Genomic DNA, 14,057 nt, shown 5'->3' with positions numbered 1-14,057 from the left:
ATCCCCCCCCCCATAAAATTACTATTTCCTTATTTGATTTATCTATTTCATGTTGTATATCTTCCCTAAGTGTTTTTAAGGTATTCGGGATTGCATCTTTCAGAATGTTATTGTAGAAATTTATCAAGACTACATTAACTCCCTTTTTTAAGTTTAGGGTTATTACTTGTTAGTAACTAGAATTAGACTTAAAACGTACTTTCTCATATTTAAGCTGATTAGAGAGAAGTGTTATTAGACCTCCCTTCGCACGTCCGTGTTGGCCCCCCTCAGCCGGGGTAAAGAAGGTTCTATACCCACTTATATACACCGGGTCCGTGGTCCAAGTTTCTTGAAGAAACACGACGTCCCGCCCGTTTAGGATAATCTCCCAGGATGGATTATTTATCTTGTTCTTTAATCCTGCTACTTTCCAGGATAGAAATGTACAGGAATTCCCTTTTTTATTATTTACTTCCAAATCTACTGTGGGGGTATCATAGGATGTCTCCTTACATGGAGGACTTACTCCTCCACTGTTATCCCCCTCCGCTGCCTCCTGGGTGTTCAGAATGTTACAGGGGGGCTCTTCAACATCACCATAATTAGATTTAGGGTCAATTCTAAAGATAAGGTAGTTTTACATTCCTCCCCCAGGGTGGACATTTTGAGGTTCTCTTTAGAGTCAACCACATCTCCTACACTCAGAATGTTTGTCTGATCGGCATCCCTTTTTTGTCAATCGACATAATCAAGGCCCGAAAATACATCAAATCTATTATAGATTGGTAGATTATAGGCTGGAAGGGGAAAACCTCTATTCTCCCAAAAACGGTTATTGTTTCCATAATCTAATCCACACGTTGTTGGAAGAAATTGCCTTTGATTAAAATTAAACTGTCTCCGAGTTTGGGATAAAGGAATCGAACCGTATCCACGTTGATTTGAACTAGACCAATCTGCGGAATACCTTACTTTATCCCTATCTCCAGGGTTTTGCCCTGGACAATAAGGATAGAAGTAGCTGAGATAATGGGTGGTGATAGAGTCGCTACTTCTTGACTCATACCAATCTCCTATATGCCGGACCGCTCTATGGTCTTTGAGGTTTACAATAATAACATCCCCTTTCTTATCTTTGGGTCTAGAGCCCACCCAAACTGATCGCCTCACAGTGAGGATTTCTCCATTAATATGCGCAGGCAGGGGTCTATTATTATGTAGCCAATGTGTCACTTTGTTTCTTAAGGCTCAATGGTCTTCCCTAATATCCATGAGTAACTCGGGGACGCCCGCCATGACTATTGTGTAAGGGGCAGCTTCAGGTGGTAGGTCAACAATTCTCTGTGGGTGCCATTTTCTATTATAAGAGTTTGCTGTACCATTCTCCTTAGTGGCCTTAGGTTGCAGTATCTGTGGCCTTTCTTCTACAATCATATTTTCCCCGGCTTGGCCAGCAGCTGTACTTACGGTTTTAATTTCAGGGTCGGGCTTCTTTTTTAACAAAGATGTAGATGGAGCATTTTTTGGTATCGGCCTAGCTGATTTTACCCCAATTTGAACAGTTTTTGTAGGGGGGGCTGGGCAAGGTGGGGCTTGTTTAGGAACAGTCGTCATTGAAACAGATGGACCACTAGATTTCCTGAGATTTGCCCCCTGTACCAGATCAGCTAGTAATAGCGTATTTTTCCCTACTTTTTTATCTAGCTGATCAAGTTTATTACTACACAAATTAATTTTTTCTAACAGGGGCTGAATTAGCACTTTTAACAGGATTTCTAGTTTTGCCAATAAACCAGTCTCACCAAAAGAACAAGGGTACGTTATTATTTGAGGTAGAGTCGGAAGGGATGGTAAAGTAGCCGCATCAGTCACTACTGCAGTTGGACTCCTCTTGTGTAATTTAGCTTCCCTAGTCTTCATAGGACAACCCCCTCTTTTTCTGGTGATATTAGCATTAGTTTTAAACGGTGACACCTGGATTGTATTTAAAGATGATGCTGGGGAGAATCTAGGAGAGTTTGACAACCCTTCATCAACATAAGTGCTACACAGACTCGTGTGGGGTGGTCGCAAACTAACAGGAGTACCTAAAATGGAGTTCTCAGTGGTAGAATAATCTGATACTACATCTTTATCCCCCCTGTCTCCTAAGTTAGGTGACCTATTTTCTTCCATACTACTATGTATATGGGTTATCGATGGAGCTGTCCCTATATGACCCGCACAAGTACTTTTGTATATCATGTTAACCACCTGTGTGCTCTTTTTAGCTGTTTGTACTTTATAAATTTGCTTCACCCTTCTCTTTCTTGATTTTGCCTTTTTGAATATTCTTACTGGGGGTGTGGGATGTTGTTTTTCCACGATATCTAAGTGATCGGCAAGTTTCACAGCATGCACCTGTGCTATCGCAGTGACCACTTTCCGACAGGCAATAGGGGGGGTTTTAGGCGTAGGTATATCAATTAACTGCGCCTCATCCTGGGTCAGAGAGAGGTTCCCCTGACCTAGATGGGCCCGTCTATTAGAATTAATCTGGGTAATTTTCTGGATTAAATAATTATCCATAGGTCCTTTGTCTAATTTCTCCTTAGACATCATACTAGCTTAAATTCATACAGATTCTGAAAGAATAATAAAAATAATTGAGATAAATAATAATAGTAACAAGGCAACAGGGCTCCAGCGCTCAGCGCTCGAAACCTAAACCTAAGTATGTATAACAGGAGTTCACAAGAAATACCTGTCTATAAGGTGTCCCAAGGGTACCAACGTCTAGTGCCCAGTCCAGTCTCCTCAGGCCACTGAGGGCCTCAGAGGGCCCGCCCTTTGCCCGGGCTTCGCTCCGCGCTTTGCCCCGCGCGCGTCCCGCTAGCGCGTCTGGGGCTCACTATAAATAACAGGAGGGGGCGGGAAGAGGACCAGCTGCGGCGAGTCTGAGAACGCAGCACCCGCTGGTCCTCGCAGTCCCGCAGTGGTGATAGCGTCACTCGTCGGCTCCTCTCCGGGTCAGTGAGTCCTTTGTGGTTGTTGCCTCGAGCGGCTCCCGCGAAGCGGGGGCCGCGAGGAGAGGGCTACAGGCAACAGAGATTCCTCGTGGGCAAGAAAACAACCTTCAGTGGCAGCACAAGAGACGCCCTGCCCTCCGTTCTTTTAATCCAGGCGGGAGGGGGTGGGAAGAGGACCAGCTGCGGCGAGTCTGAGAACGCAGCGCCCGCTGGTCCTCGCAGTCCCGCAGTGGTGATAGCGTCCCTCGTCGGCTCCTCTCCGGGTCAGTGAGTCCTTTGTGGTTGTTGCCTCGAGCGGCACCCGCGAAGCAGGGGCCGCGAGGAGTGGGCTACAGGCAACAGAGATTCCTCGTGGGCAAGAAAACAACCTTCAGTGGTAGCGAAATCTCACCATGTAATACATGTGTCAACCCCTTTATGGCCCTTGGGTTTCATCTGTCAAACCCTCAGCTCAATCCTGCGTAGCTATGGCACTGAGCAGCCAGGCTTACACAGAGGAACATGTGTTAAGCATTTAAACAGCACCAAAACAATTATAGAAGAAATAGACACAACACTCAAGAAATCAGACACCAATTTATAAACATAGGTGGTATTTTTATAAGAATTTAGACACTAGATTGAGAAAGATGCACCAATGGTTTCCGGAGATATTGGGGCAGATTTATCATATTTTTACACAATGCATGCAGCAAGCCACCTTGCTGCACTGCGTAAAAGGGCAGGAATGCACCGTATTCACCATTATACAAGTCTTTCCTGTCCTTTACTAGTGCTGGACCACTTTTGGCTGCCTAGCGCCAAAACAGGCCCCCCTGTGTCAAGATGCAAGGTTGCCTGCATTGTAGGTAGGTTTGATTTTGTGGAGGAAGGGACACTTCTCCCACAAAAGCAATCCTGAGACTATTCTAGATGTATCAAGCAACTCAGGGCCACGCTAGGTAGGGTTGCCTGGCTTGATAAATCTCACTTACGTTGTGCTTCACTCTTGTGCCCCCTTGCGTGGCTCAAGGGCAACTCAAAAGCTTTATAAACATGGCCCACAAATGTTACCAGCAGTAAATCAGTGCAATTTCACTCAATCGCGAAGAAGCCTTGGCAAAATCAACTAATTGGACATATTTTCAAGGAAAACATAAGCAAGTGTCACTGCGGTCAGTTAGAAGTATTTGGAGCGACCAACTCTGGCAGGGAGCTAGTCAGGGAGACCAGCAAAGTCCTCAAGAACAGCTACCTTCACAGGTGAAGCGGTCTTTCAGGAGTCCCAGGCACTTTATGAGTGTTGCAATGGATTCCTAAGGAGTGGTCCTGATGCAAGGGATGAAGGATGTTGAAGATGCTCGAAGGATTTTGCGAATGTGACACGTTAGATGGGGGTTTTCCTGCAGGGATTACTCAGTCCATGAAGATGGTGAGGGGGTCCTGTTTGTAGGGTCGACGTCCCACAAAGTAATCTACGGTTTAGTCGAAGTCAAGTCACCACTGGACTACCAGCCACCTGTTGTCCCGGTCATAGGCCAACCCTTTCTGTGTTGATAACTTGTTTTCTGAGGGTCCCAGCAGCTCTCTGAGAGCACTTCTGTGCTTAAGGAACTCGAGTGTAACTCTGTGCATCGGGTCTTGGTCCTTGGTGCTGCACAGCAGTGGTGTTAGCAACTTGAAGACTTTGGGCTACTAACTTGCCCCAGCAAGCTTCTTAAGCTCTGTGTTCCTGTGCTGTCCCGTCACAAGATCTGTGTGACTCGCTGGCCACCTTCTTCCATCGCAAGATCACAGACATCCACGACACCTTTGACGCCGTCACCACCCCGGCAACAGCCCACCCCCCGCTCCCACGACCACCACCTGCACCAACCACCTGCGTGCCTGGACCAACATCAACGACAGCGACACCATCAAATCATGAACACCGTCCACTCCGAATCCCCTTAAGACCCCTGCCCACACCACATCTACAACAAAGCCAGCAGCACCATTGCATCCCACCTCTGGAAAACTATCAACATCTCCTTCGTGACAGCGACCTTCCCGGAGAGCTGGAAGCACGCAGAGATCAACGCGCTACTAAAGAAACCCATGGCGGACCCCAAGGACCTCAAGAACTTCCGACCCATCTCCCTGCTCCCGTTCCCGGCGAAGGTCATCGAAAAAGGCTGTCAAAATACAACTGACCAGCTTCCTCGAAGAGAACAACATCCTGGACCCATCCCAGTCAAGGTTCCACAGCAACCAAAGCACCGAAACTGCCCTCATCGCCGCCACCGACGACATCAGGAACATGCTCGACAACGGAGAAACCGCGGCCCTCATCCTCCTGGACTGTCAGCCGCTTTCGACGCAGTCTGCCACTACACACTAAGAGCACGCCTCCACAAGGCCGGAATCCAAGAGAAGGCCCTGGACTAGACCACCTCCTTCCTGTCCGGGAGAACCCAGAGCGTCCGCCTTCCCCCCTTCCGCTCCGAAGCCACCGAGATCATCTGCGGCGTACCCCAAGGCTCATCTCTCAGCCCAACGTTGTTCAACGTCTACATGGCACCACTCGCCCAGGTCACCCGACAGCACGAACTAAACATCATCTCCTACGCCGACGACACCCAGCTGATCCTCTTGCTCACCAAGGACCCCCACACCGCTAAAACCAACCTCCACGAAGGAATGAAGGCAATCGCCGACTCGATGAGAAACAGCCGACTGAAGCTGAACTCGGACAAGACAGAGGTCCTCATCCTCGGCTCCACCCCCTCGGCCTAGGACGACTCCTGGTGGCCGACAGCACTAGGAGCACCCCCTACACCCACCAACCATGCACAAAACCTAGGGGTCATCCTCGACTCCACACTCTCCATGCCAAAGCAGGTCAACGCAGTCTCCTCCTCCTGCTTCAACACCCTCCGCATGCTTCGCAGGATCTTCAAGTGGATCCCCACCGAAACCAGAAGGACGGTCACCCAGGCCCTCTTCAGCAGAAGACTGGACTATGGCAACGCACTCTACGCAGGAGCCCCAGCCAAACTCCTGAAACGACTCCAACGCATCCAGAACGCCTCAGCACGCCTGATCCTCGACATCTCCTGCCGCAGCCACATCACACCCCACTTGAAAGACCTGCACTGGCTCCCCATCGACAAGAGGATAACCTTCAAGCTCCTCACCCACGCACACAAGGCACTCCACAACACCGGACCAGCGTACCTCAACAGACGACTCAGCCTCTACCCCCCCGCCCACCAGCTCCGCTCCGCAGACCACGCCCTCGCCACCTTCTCCCGCATCCGAAGAATGACCGCCGGCGGCAGATCATTCTCCCATCTCGCCGCCAAGACGTGGAACACCCTCCCCATCCGCCTACGGCAGACTGAAGACCTTCTAACCTTCAGAAGACTCCTCAAGACCTGGCTCTTCGTAGCACCACCCCTCCCCCCTCCCCCCCCCCCCCCCCGGCACCTTGAGACCCTCACGGGTATGTAGTGCGCGTTATAAATGCTATGATTGACTGATTGATTGATTGCTGCAAACAAGAGGCCAGTCAGCTGGCCCGTGGAGTTCTCTTGGCTTAACTGAGTTCTGGAGATGACTTCTCCTTAACCAGGACATGGCAGACACAGTCTCTCTCTTCACTAGGTGCAGCAGGTGCAGTCATCGCCAGTGCAGACTCTCTTTGTTGGTCCTTCAGTGCACCAGGGCAGTCCTTCTTTGGTCATTCTTCTGAGTAAGTCGAAATATGTGGTCTGGGTGCCAGGGGTGCCCCCTTTATGCTCTGAAAGTGTCCACAGGACAGGATGAGGTGGGTAGCCAATGGGCTACCAGGTTTTGGCTCACCTGGTGCCTACTTCCTGGGGCATGTGGTATCTGACTATCCCAAAATGCACCATTCTTTTCATCCCGAAGATAGCAAGACCCCTTTCCTGGTGTACAGACCTTTTTAGTCCACCCTTGGGGTGTGGCTACCTCAGGGCTCCATACCCTTGGGTAAACCGGTTTGACAACTTTTATCCCCTATTGGCTCCCCGTGCCAACAATGGGCCAGCCCTCTGCATTGGTGTCCCACATCTCTTCAAAGGCATCTTCACCTTTGAAACAAGTGCTTTGGGGCTAACACCATAGTGGCTTCCTACCAAAGGGAGGTGACACATCCCTGGCCTGCAATACCTCACTATTCTCCTTCCTGAGAGTTGTTAGGACGTCTCTCCAGGAGGGCAAAAAGCTGTCTTGTGGAACATGCTGCATGTGTGTCCCGGACTTGAGCAAGTGTGTTAATGGCAGTTCAACCAGGACTGTTCAACGGGATCAAGACTGATTTGCATATGGCTAGGTCTGAACTGGGCTGGTGAAGTGAGCTAAAGAACAATTATGGATTCAAACTAGATCTGTGACTGGGGGTGAGTGTCTGAAAAGTGTCAGTGCTCCGTCTAACATCTCCTTGTGTTTGCTTTGTTTGCCCTAAGTTGGTAGGGTATGTCCAGAAGTGGGTCCCTTGCTCACTTTGCCACTGGACTCAAGCTGGCCTGGCTGATGAGGGTTGATACCCCAAAACCATTCCCAGAATGCTTGTTCCGGTCCAGGGAAAACCTGGCTTGGCAGTTTGGGCTGGTCTGTTCCCATGAGGAACAGGGCCAAGACAGATTTGCATATAGCTGGGTCTGAACTGGGGTGGCAAACTGAGCTAAAGAACGATGATGGATTCAACCTAGATCTGTGACTGGAGTTCAGTGTCTGAAAAGTGTTAGTGCTCTGTCAATCATCTCCTTGTGTTTGCTTGTTCGCCCAAGTTGGAAGGGTATGCCTAGACATGGGTCCCTTGCTCACTTTGCTACTGGATTCAAGCTATCCTGACTGATATGGGGTGTTACCCTGAAACCAGTCCCAGGATGCTTGATTTCGGTCCAGGGAAGACCTGGCTTGGCAGTTTGAGATGGACTGTTCCCTTGAGAAACAGGGTCAAGACTGATTTGCATATGGCTGCGTCTGAACTGGGTGGCGAAGTGAGCTAAAGAACGATGATGGATTCAACCTAGATCTGTGACTGGAGTTCAGTGTCTGAAAAGTGTTAGTGCTCCGTCAATCATCTCCTTGTGTTTGCTTGTTCGCCCAAGTTGGAAGGGTATGCCTAGACATGGGTCCCTTGCTCACTTTGCCTCTGGATTCAAGCTAGCCTGGCTGATGAGGGGTGTTACTCTGAAACCAGTCCCAGGATCTTTGATTTCGGTCCAGGGAAGACCTGGCTTGGCAGTTTGAGATGGACTGTTCCCATGAGGAACAGGGTCAAGACTGATTTGCATATGGCTGCATCTGAACTGGGGTGGCGAAGTGAGCTAAAGAACGATGATGGATTCAACCTAGATCTGTGACTGGAGTTCAGTGTCTGAAAAGTTTTAGCGCACCGTCCATCATCTCCTTGTGTTTGCTTTGTTCGCCCTAAGTTGGCAGACGTGGTTCCCTTGCTCACTTTGCAACTGTATTCAAGCTAGCCTGGCTGATGAGGGGTGTTACCAAGAATCCGGTCCCATGATGTTTGTTTACCCGGCCCAGCGAAGAACTGGCTTGGCAGTTCGGGCTGGACTGTTTCCATGAGGAACAGGGTTAAGACTGATTTGCATTTGGCTGGGTCTGAGTGTGTGAAAGGTGTCAGCGCTCCGTCCATCATCTTCTTGTGTTTGCAATGGCAATAAAGTGACAGCTTTGCTAAAGCTGCACACTGCAACAAGTTACAATAATTCCACCATGAGATAAAAGTCGGGCTTATTGAAACGAGTTGTTTGATATCTCGGAATACCCACTTAGGTCCCACAGGAGTTACCGCAGCTGAGGGATCAGCGCATAACCCTGTACTCGTCAATTGTGAGACTATGTTGTTCCACAATAATAGCAGATGTTTTGCGTGTTTTTCTATCAGGACATGAAAATTCATTTCCTGCCTGTGTCATTTGGTGCACCCTGCCTTTAGGACTCAGAAGGCCTGCCAGAGGGGTGGCTTACACATATGTCCAGGGGAAGTGGTGGCTTTTTCATCGTTGTGAATGTCAAAGTCCGCAGTGCACGACTACTCTACTAATCTGTAGTGGCAGACTGGGAGTCTTGTTTAACTTGGGGAATCTCCAAGATGGCACAATCAGTGCTACAAGCCTTGGGGTACGACTCTTAACTTACATGTCCTGGGTACCAGGGTACCATTCACTAGAGACTTACAAGTAAGTTAGCTATTTCCAATTGGGTAAAGCCAATAAGACATACACATTAGGGACAAGGCACTAGCACTGAGGTCTGGTTGGCAGGCCTCCGTGCACTCTCAGAGTCAAAAAACCATCAGCATCAGTGGAAAAATTGGGAGTGACCATACACAAAGAGGCATTTCCTTACAAATACATTAAAAGATTTATCAAGGTGAACCAGTGGTGTTTAACATGCAACATGTGCTTAAGATTTAACATCAATACAAATTTCAGTATAATGACAACAGGAAAAGAGTAAGTCATGTACAATGTGTAATTCTGCAGTAAGTATTATGTTTATTACTCCTGGTGATACAGAGTTTTAGAGCAGAGCTTGCATTAACTTTTGGCGCTATAAACAACAGCTTAGATCCAGAGAGTTGACGGACAACTCAGTTTGCGCCACTTAGTGCTTTCTGGGCATCTGTGCAAAATCAGTGTAATTTTTGTGAGGTTGTATTTTGAATACGGTTAGAGGAGGGAGCTAACTGACAATATCTTAACTTATGTGACATTTGCGAATTTGGCGATAAAATATGTAATATTGAGAGGACAAAAAAGTACGATTTGTTTGTCTAAGAAATGGCACATTGAGATATCCGACTGGGCCCATTGAAGCTTCTCAAGAGTGAGTCAATGTTTCAAAGCTCGAGACACACACTTCTTCCAATCACCCCCTTCTTCTCCTCCCCCATACTTCTTCCCATCACCCCCCTCTTTAGTCCACCTCTCCTCCAACACTCTCCCCCAATTAACTTTCCCTATGCTCCCCTTAGCCCTCCTTCCATCCCTCCTCTCCAACCCTTCATCCCCTCGTCACTCACCCCATTTTTGCCACATTCCCACTGCATCTCTCTCCACCCTCCTACTCCTCCAGTTCTGCCGCACTTCCCCCTTTCCCCTCCTAGTAACCCCTTCCATCTCCCTTCCTCGGGCCCAGCAGAACCACTTCCCCTCCTCAATTTCCCTCTCTCTCAACCCCCCTCACTCTGCCAGATGACAGTTCCCTCACTGCTACCTCTCCTACCACCTCCGCAACCACTGCTCCTCTTTTCCTCCCAAACGTCCTACACTCCCATGACGCCACACAGGCCTCCCCCCTCCTTCTTCCCTACCGACGTGTTCCGCACCTTTCTCCCTCTAAATTTATCCTTAATTCCTCTCCCTCTGGCAACACCAAGAATGACAACTCTCCCTTAACCCCCAATTCACCTACTCCCGCTCCCAACCTCCACCTTTCCCCACCTGTGAACCCCACCCCCCGACCCACCTCCTGTCCCCCCACCTCTCCCTGCCTTCCACCACCAATTCCACCCCCCCTTATTTCAATCGAGCCACCCAACCTTCAATGTTCTGCCTCTTTCTCACTGGAAAATACGCTAGGCTCCCTGATCACCTCCATCTCCCAGCTTACAGCTGCCATTTCACTTCTATGCTCTAAGATCTCCACCCCTCCATGCACCTCTACTCCCTCCCAACTTCCCCGGAGTTGCACCTCGCCCCCTCACCCCATCACAGCCAAGCTCAACCTTTCGTCTGCAAACGTCGTTAACTCGCACAAGCCCTTGAACGCCACCCTTCTTCAACAGGCATACCCTAGCAACCCCACTGTCTACACTATTCCGACCATCACCTCTGTCAGAACAAAGCGTCCACCTAAACCCTCCCGAGCACCCCCGCAAATGTACAATATCCCGATCACTCTTCAGAGCCCAAGTGCCCCCGTCACCAAAACAGTCTTGACAGAGCTGCGCTGTATGCTTCACAACTGCAGATCTGCAGTAAAACACAAACTTGAAATCTCCGACACCATCACCCTTCACAATCTTGACATGCTCTTCCTCACAGAGACCTGGTTCAAAGATACCTCTCACGCTATTTTTGATCTCCTAATACCCACAGGTTACTCCATATTTAGGAATGACAGAACTGAAAACACGGGGGGAGGTGTTGCAGTCATCTTCAGAAACGCCCTCCAACTTAAGGCGTCTCCTATCAGCTCCCCCCACACCTTTGAATGCCTTTCTCTTGAACTTCAATTGCAACACCGATCAGATTCCATATCATTTACCACCCGCCTCGTAGTGGCTCTTCATTTATAGAAGATCTCAAAGACTTCATCAGCGACCAATACTCTCAAAGTGACAATCAGACCATCGTGGGTGACTTCAATCTCCACTGGGGCGCACCGCAAGACTCCTCTGCGAACTCACTGGCCACCTTCCTCTCTGCAAATGATCTTATCCAACACTGCACTGAGTCAACCCACTCCAAAGGCGCAATCCTGGACCTTGTTATTTCTAAAGCAGGCATGCTTTCTACTACTACCCCAATTCATGTAGACTGGTCTGACCACCACCTCATCCCATTCTCCCTTCAACTTTCACACTCTATAACTCTTGGCCAACCCAAGAGGGCCATCTCCTGGTTCCGTGATGCCAAAAACATTGATATCGGTCCCCTCTGTGAATCTGCCTTGCTATCTCTTCCAAGGTTAGACCGGAACATAGCTGTTGACGATCTCACCTCCCAATGCCTCACAGTTCTTGCAGCTGAAATTAATAACGTCGCTCCACTCAAAAGCAAAAGGATAAGGCCCACTCCCTCAGCACCTTGGTTCAACAAATCCCTTCATGATGAAAGGAAGCAGCTAAGATTCCTGGAGAAGCAATGGAGGCAAGTGCCCTCCAATGACAATTTAGCCATGCTTCGCACAGCAAGATCCAAGTACCACAAACACATCTTCCTTAAGAAAGCGACGCACTTCAAAGCCCTCCTTGACTCCGCCAAAAATAGACCCAAAAAACTATTCGATCTCATCAAGACTCCGAGCTGCTCTCCCCCAACCTCCAAGGTGGAGGATTCTTCAAAGAGAGCAGCGGATTTCGCTGTTTTCTTCGATGGAAAAGTGAAAGCACTTGTGGATCAGGTTGCTCATCCTACACCTCCAGAGGAGCGCAAATCCTTAGCCATTTGGCAGAGCTTTGACCCCATATCCGAAGATGCCCTTCTCAAGTGCATACGCGAAACAAAGCCCTCTAACCATTCTCTTGACCCTATCCCCAGTGCCATTGCCTTTGACTTCTATACCCATTCCCTTTCCTATTGGACTACCCTGATCAACCTCTCCCTCTGGCAAGGCTCCCTTCCTGTCTCCTTCAAAACTGGTCAGGTCACCCCTCTGCTTAAAAAGCCCACTGCTGATGCGAATGACCTCAACAACTTCCGCCCCATCACTAACCTTCCCTTTCTTGCGAAGATCACAGAAAGATGTGTAGCAAAACAACTCTCTCGTCATATCAAGGACAATGATCTTCTTGACAATTGTCATTCCGGCTTCATCCAAAACTGCAGCACTGAAACAGCCCTTCTGCAAGTGGTTGATGTTGCGCTGAGGATACTCGACTCAGGGGGGTTCTGTCTGCTAATTCTCCTTGACCTTTCCGCAGCCTTCGACACTGTTAATCACAACACCCTCCTCAATATTCTTCAACAGAGAACGGGCATCGAGGGCACTGTGCTTAAATGGTTTGCATCCTTCCTCTCTGACAGATCTCAAATGATCAAAATAGCGAACAGTCTCTCTTCTCCTGTGGCGGTGGGTCAAGGTGTTCCCCAAGGCTCGATACTAGCACCAACATTGTGCAATCTCTACTTAGAACCACTGGGAAACCTCCTAAGCAAATCTGGGATTCACTATCAGCTCTATGCAGACGACACTGAACTCTACCTCAAGGTTGCCTCCTCTCATGATCTCTCCATCCTAAGATCTACTCTTGACTCCATTCAAAACTGGATGTCAACTCATCAATGGATTCTGAATCCCTCCAAAACTGAATTCCTCCTCTTCTCCTCCTCACTCTCTCCTCCCCCGGTTCAATCATGGATGGATCAGATGAATCTACTAAACAATAAACCCATCATTGTCGACAGTGCAAAATCCCTTGGTGTCATTCTTGGGGAATCCGTCGCTTCTTCCCGGAGCAGGACCTTATAACCCTGGTGCAATCGCTGGTCCTCTCTAGACTAGACTACTGCAATTCTCTACTTACTGGCCTCCCCAAATCTCACCTGTCCCCACTTAAGTCTGTCTTCCATTCAGCAGCTCGTTTCATTTATGGGGCCAAAAGAAGCGATCACATCACACCGATGTTATCCACCCTCCGCTGGCTTCCCTTCGAGGCTAGAGCTATCTACAAGACTGCTTGCATTACCCACAAAGCCTTGCACTCCTCATCTCCCCGCTACCTGGCGAATAAACTGAAACTCTCTGGTGGCTCTAGACTTTCACGCAATGCGGAGAATCTACTGCTTGAACCTCCCACTTTCAAGAAGGAAAGAACAATGGCCCAATCCTTTTCAGGCAACGCAGTGAGAATATGGAACTCCTTTCCACCTCAGCTCCGGACCACCGCCTCCTCCCAGGCCTTCAAAAGGGACCTCAAAGTTCTCCTCTTCCAGAGACACCTCCAAAAGTAATTCAGGTCCTCTTGCTATTTGTGAGGAAGACTTCCCACTACTGATAATTTCTACTTTTCATGACCATGGAAGTGCCTTCCCAGTGTATGCCTGTGATTGGAGGGTCTGCCTTTTTGCAGTATTTTCCATGTACTGGTGTTCGGTGCCCTTTTGTAACATGCACACACCACTCTGCCCTTGCAACACACGGCTGCTACCTCTCACATGTTTTTACCTTTGATACTTGCACAAGTGCCACCTTGCCCACGTAACGCTTGTTCCTGTGCCTGAGTGTCTAGCACTTATTGCAGTGCTATACCTCAAATTATACTCTGTTTTCTCTTATAACTGCACACTTGTCACTTTTCCTCTTGTGCACTTTTGACTACCTCATGTA

The 14,057-nt window shown here is 48.9% G+C and overlaps 1 protein-coding gene across 1 annotated transcript in view; it reads left to right on the top strand.

The window, feature by feature from the left end:
- FKBP10 (FKBP prolyl isomerase 10) overlaps window positions 1-14,057 on the top strand; it is a 185,705-nt gene that overhangs the window by 137,469 nt on the left and 34,179 nt on the right. The gene's annotated exons all lie outside the window — the stretch shown is intronic.

The sequence above is a fragment of the Lissotriton helveticus genome, chromosome 5_1, assembly GCF_964261635.1.
Source record: "Lissotriton helveticus chromosome 5_1, aLisHel1.1, whole genome shotgun sequence".
NCBI classification, from domain to species: Eukaryota; Metazoa; Chordata; class Amphibia; order Caudata; family Salamandridae; genus Lissotriton; species Lissotriton helveticus.
Note: the sequence above shows the minus strand (reverse complement) of the source record. Positions and strands in the feature narration are given on the sequence as shown.